The 6058-nt window shown below is 29.9% G+C and overlaps 1 long non-coding RNA gene across 1 annotated transcript; it reads right to left on the bottom strand.

The window, feature by feature from the left end:
* Positions 1 to 643: 643 nt before the first annotated feature.
* On the bottom strand, positions 644 to 5219 carry LOC143058933 (uncharacterized). The gene is made up of 3 exons (XR_012973296.1): positions 5128 to 5219; positions 2392 to 2602; positions 644 to 826 (listed from the first exon to the last, which is right to left on the bottom strand). It is a non-coding gene; the product is annotated as an uncharacterized LOC143058933 (long non-coding RNA).
* Positions 5220 to 6058: the final 839 nt, after the last annotated feature.

Here is a 6058-nt window from a genome sequence, read left to right as displayed (position 1 = left end):
GATACACTTCTGCAATGTTCTGTGTTGATTTGAGTTATCATTTATATGTTCATAATTATAAATTAACTGTTTATAAAATTTTGAATTTTGGAAATACTGAGGCTTTTCTACCTCAGGAATATATTACCTGAGCTGTATTCGGCAAAACTTTCGGAATTTATGGTGCTCAAAGCTCTTCAACTTCGTACTTTATTTGTTTTTTAGACGAAAGAAATTTTCAAATTGCATCTATTCCAAACAAACTATTTGTATTGAACGAGTCAAAATTGCATGCAATATATGCTCCCCTTCGTCATTCTGTAATGCAATAGGCCTAGTCACAGTCAGATAGGTTGATTATGTCAGGTAATGTCATTCTATTTGAAATATAATTTTACTTATAGTGACATTAAAAAAACAAATTGCTTTTATATTTTAAAAGTATCGCTTTCATATAAGAACTTGAATATATATTCAGTCTTGATTGTTGTTTGATCATTATGTCAAAAAGTTGGTATTTTCGTAATTTTTCAATGCCAAAAATAACTTTTCCGCATGAAGTTTTGTTTATTTGAAATTCATATTTAAAACTGTTTTCTGTATTCGCTTTTTTAATAGACTCTGAACTTTGATTACACAATCATACATACATTTGACACCTCGGTCCATATTTTTTCGTAATCATTATTTATATCTGTTAAGTCGCTTGGATGATCAATGTCGTTCCTTCTGTTTTTAATAGTCTCGATGTCTTCCTCCTTTGTGTTCTTTATGATTTTATTGAATGATAAAGTTCGGAGTAGATCCGTTATTAGTTGTATATCGAAATGTTTTGAATCTGGAATACCTATAAAACAAACATCAACTTGAAATACAAATGTTCCGTTATTGTAGAGTATCACATGTTTGGCCAAATTGTAGAGGGAAAGTCTAAAAATTATACTATTTTTTAAACATCTTTGCAAGCTAAAACCACTATGATAAATTAATCTTTAATTCATATGACTATGTCTATTCACCAGTAAAGTTGTGTGTGTCCCTTAGAAAGCGTTACGAACAGCAGCAACTTTGATATTTAGTTGAGAAATTTCTCAAAGATGAATAGATCAACGTCCAACTTGTCGTAACATTAATTCAGAACAAGTGTACGTCTTCTCGATTATGACATAATCGAATGTCACCCTTTTATAACAATATTGTGGCAAAAGGATCTGATCACACATTCAGAACAACTTTTTTTAGGTGGGGTTCGTATTTACATTTTCATAATCGTTTTATTCTGTGTCTGTAAATTGTTGTTTTTGCTGTCTTTTTCTTATCATATCTAATGCTTTATTACGTTTTGGTTTCTGCCCTCGCTCTTTTGATACTTCAAATACTTTTTATTTATTCAATGAAATTTTAAATTGATTCATTTGCCACGTACTATTCCATTAATACTAAATATGAACAATTTCCCAACTTATGTATCCTTAGTTGACAAAGTATGTTTTACTTGCCAGAGGAAAGCAATTGAAAATAATAGAAAAACTAATGGGGTATCTATCCATGACACAAAATCAAATCATGCACAGCAGCAACAACAAGGAAACCACATAAAAGCAAAGGGACAGCGCTTTTTTGCTGTTCTTCATCTCAAAATAATAGTGAGGCCTTCAACTCGGAGCTCAAAAATACTTTCACCTTACTGCAAGTTTAAGACAGCCCCTAGCACAAGCTTGAATAGAATTCTTTTCAAACAAAATTTTGATAGACTGTGGAAGACATTGTACTACCTAATCGGGCGCGGTAAAAAACACACTGGAGAGAAGTACATTTTAAAACAAAATAGTTCCTACTCTTATTTGTAAATCATAAACTATGTAACATATATTTAAATAATTAAGGGTTCAGATGAAATGTGAAGAAAAGGCGTTCCTTGTAGCACTTTATATTATATCAAAACAGTACTATATTTATAAAATCGGATATTTTGCAATGCCATGACAACGGTTATTTATCAACGTTAGATAGGCAACTAATTGCTAATTATTTGATGCACCGACACAAGGAAAACTTCAAATTGATTTTTGTCGGTCGTATACAAAATACAATTTATATCTAGAACTAACTTTTGAAGATACAATGTCTAGTGGGTTATTTTCCCCATTATAATCAATAGTGACATTGTTTATCTTGAACATGCTCCATACTTACTATATTTTATTTTTAGCTTTCAGAGTAAATCATGTAAAACAAACAAGATACATTCAAATAGTATTAGATTGTTTAAAATTACCGTCATAGCCTTTACAATGACGCGACTTAAAACAATCATAATAAAGTCAGGTAAACCTTTTTAATTTTTTTTAGTATTTACGAAATGTATTCCAAAGAACGGTATTTGTTAATTTATATATATATCAAACCTACCTGTATGATGAAAAAATATTTTATAAGATTTTTCTTTCATTTCTTTCTGCAAAATGTGTTGATTTTCAAAAAGTATTCGTTTTAGGTCATTTGGAGGAAGCACACTATCAAAATGATGTCGGACAGCTTCGCAACCATATTTTTTAATCATCCACTGTAGCTTTAGATAGTTTGTGTATACTTTGTATCTGTCCATATTTATTCCTTATATCTGTAAAAGAATACATGTGTCTATAAATCAAGTACACTAACTACAAACTTAAATTAGATCATCAATGAAGTTGAATCCAAATAATAAGATACAATAAATAATATACGAAAGATATTTATTAAACAATGTTAAAGTCATAAGAAACCTCAAATAAAAAAAAAATAATGCATATGTTTTTTTGATAACTCAATGGATAGTTTTCATTATAAAACTTATGTACATATACTTTTTTCTGAAGAAAATTCTTTAATTTATTCATATTTAGAAGAAGTTTACTTTATTTTAATTTTCCGTATGCAAAGTGACCTCAGTGTGACCCATCTCGTAAAAATCCGGTGATCGCAATACGCATGGATGTCCTTAAAATAAACTATCATCTGAATTTACATGTTAAACACGTGCTCAATTTTCATGATTTTTTGGTTGATTTTTTTGTCGATTGTTGACAAACAGGTGACAATCGTGAAACTTCGGCTTCAAAACACAAACTTTAATTACCTGTCATATTTTCACAACACTGACCAATTGAAAAAAAAATTGACGATTATAGGAAATTTACACGAAAAAAATGATAAATTCGCGCACAGAAGACTAAGTTTATGATGTTTGTATGCATTGGTTCAAGTATTGGAAGAACATTATTTTTCACCGGTCATTCGTTTCTTATTACTTTAAAGGCAATGAGAATTTCAAGCGACAATAGTTACCAATGTTCAAATTTTTAAAATAATTAACAAAAGACATACCAAGGTATTTAACAAAACAAAAACACAAAGGAAATCGTATAATCCCCGAGAGATGCGAGACCTGAACATTGTGTCGACACGGTTCAGCAGCTTCTGCTTTTCATGACTCAAACATATAAAAAGACTATATATGAGTGTTTTATCTGCCATTTTGTCAAAACAATTGGCAATTGTAGAAGATTAAGTTCGATTAAACAGTGGAACGTTCAATAAAACAAGGGGTTTATGGACCGTTAATGACGACTTTACAATTAAAATTCAATTGAATTTGAATGTGTACTGATTGACATTCCAGTTTTATATAAATGATTTATTTGATAATTGTTATTGACTTTGAACAAATTGTCAGTAACTGAGAGTAGTCTCAGATCTGTACTCTGTATCATTTTTGTTGTTAAGGGATATATAAATAATTTACAACGTATGCTATATGTTTTTTTTTTTACTAATGTTACTGCTTTGTGATATATCCCTTAAACAACAAAAATGATACAGATTGCAGATCTGAGACTATCTAATAAATCATTTATATCAAACTGGAAAGTCAATCAATACACATTAAAATTTAATTGAACTTAACCTTCTAAAATTGTTAATTGCTTTGAAAAAATGGCAGATACAACACTAATATATAGTCTTTTTATATGTTTGATGCAAGTAGAACCTTATACGACGCCCGTAGAAATAATTAGAAAAACAAGTTTATAAAAACAACGTGAATATGTGTTTTTCACGTTGTTACACTCTGATAAACAAAAAACTGTTACACCGTGCCACACTATCTATTTTCCAAACACACATATAATATTTAAATATTTCTATCATATCAACGACCGTTACACTTTATTAACAAGTTAATCTCAAAGTACCTGTGTTGATCTATGAGAAGCGAAGCGATTACGAACCGCCCAGTCATTTGAGACAAAAAATAATAAATAGTAATTTATTTGTCAATGGGTTTTGAATTTGTATCTTCCCATAAAATGTCTTCTTCCATATCATGCATATAGTATTTATCTGATAAAACTTTTTATTATTGACACAAAATGAATAATCATGTGACGTCTTATGAAGATATGGCTAATAACTGACAAAAATACAAATGGATTCTTGTATTGCATTGAAATAAATGTATTGATCAGTATATATGTGAAAGTTCTACTATGATTGTAGTGTGTTAAAAAAGTCAAACATATGTATTCCAAATCTACACTTAGAGACACAATCATTCATTCCTTTGTGGTAGATCACTCAGCTTGAATTTGTAAATTATCTGCATTTGTGTAAAGGTCTTGAATTTGTTGGGGCTAATGTATAAAGAAGGTTTCAAAATATAATAGCATGAAAATATTAAGCACATTATGTCTGCAGATTATTTACTTTTTGATCGAATCGGGTCATTAACTCAAAATCTAAATACAAGTCCGAAAAGAGAAAAAAAAGTATGCGTGTCAGCGACCGAGTACTTGTATCTGTTAACAAATGAATTTAATTTATTTAATTTACATGTTTCATCCCTTATGATTTATTATCCACACATATGAGTTTATTTTCACTACAAGCTTTCTTGAAACAAAGAAAGCATAGAAATCGCTTTACGCTGCAAAAGTTGTTTCTGTAATGATGTAGGTCAAAATGTTCACCAAAGGAAGCACCATGTAACATGTAAACAATTGCTATCGGTGTAAGACACACACCAAGAGATAAACAGTTATTAGAACAACCAACTCGTATTATTCGTTCGATAGTTTGTTTTACCTTTAAAAATATTCTACATACCTCTTTAAAATATGACAGACTATCCGGTTGTGTAGAGTTTATGTACACTGAAATCGTGTTGATTGTGTAAATTGTTGTGTGATACCTCGGTGTTGGTAAGTGCCGCAGTAAATAAAGAAGTTTTCTAAGTTATGAGACAATTTCGGAGTATATACGGAAAGATTGAGAACAGTATTTCAATTAACATTTCCTTCCTAGGAAAAATATAAAACAAAATATATTAAAAGCGGAAAATATCTTAAATATCGCAAAAAAAGTTATCAGAACTATTTAAAGATTTAAAACTTGTTTTTGCAAATAAACTCATCATAGATTCCAAGATTGAAATTTTGTATTTACGTCAGACGCATGAGAGTAGGTAATATAAAGTTATTGGGTATTCAACTTGTTCAACATGTTATTATTCAATTATTAATTTTGCAACTGAATCACCAATTTCTGTTTAGAGACGCCACTGTTTTCAATGTTTTATTTTAAAACTGTGTGGTGTTTATAGTTCTATTTGTTTACAATTGAGTTCAAATATAATACAGTGATACTAATCTAAATGTTGCTTCTGATATCAACACAGTATATCGACACAGGATGTTGCAAGAATTAATTCGAGACGAACGGGGGGAAATCCCTTATACAGTCATATAAACCAAAGCTAAAACTATGTATGCTTGGTTCTTTAATGAATGTTTTGTTCTAAGACAAAAAGGATGAACCCTTTCATATAAAGAATGGTTAACTTAAGACAAAACAATGGAAATTGTTATATTATGTATTAAAAAAAGTCAGGCATAAGACCAATGGTTTTTCCCGTTTGAATGGTTTTACACTAGTAATTTTGGTGCCCTTTATAGCTTGTTGTTCGGTGTGAGCCAAGGCTCCGTGCTTAAGGCCGTACATTGACCTATAATGGTCTACTTTTATAAATTGTTATTTG

This window comes from Mytilus galloprovincialis, chromosome 14, assembly GCF_965363235.1.
Source record: "Mytilus galloprovincialis chromosome 14, xbMytGall1.hap1.1, whole genome shotgun sequence".
In the NCBI taxonomy this organism is placed as follows: Eukaryota; Metazoa; Mollusca; class Bivalvia; order Mytilida; family Mytilidae; genus Mytilus; species Mytilus galloprovincialis.
The sequence above is the reverse complement of the archived record's forward strand: the minus strand, read 5'-3'. Positions and strand labels throughout refer to the sequence as shown.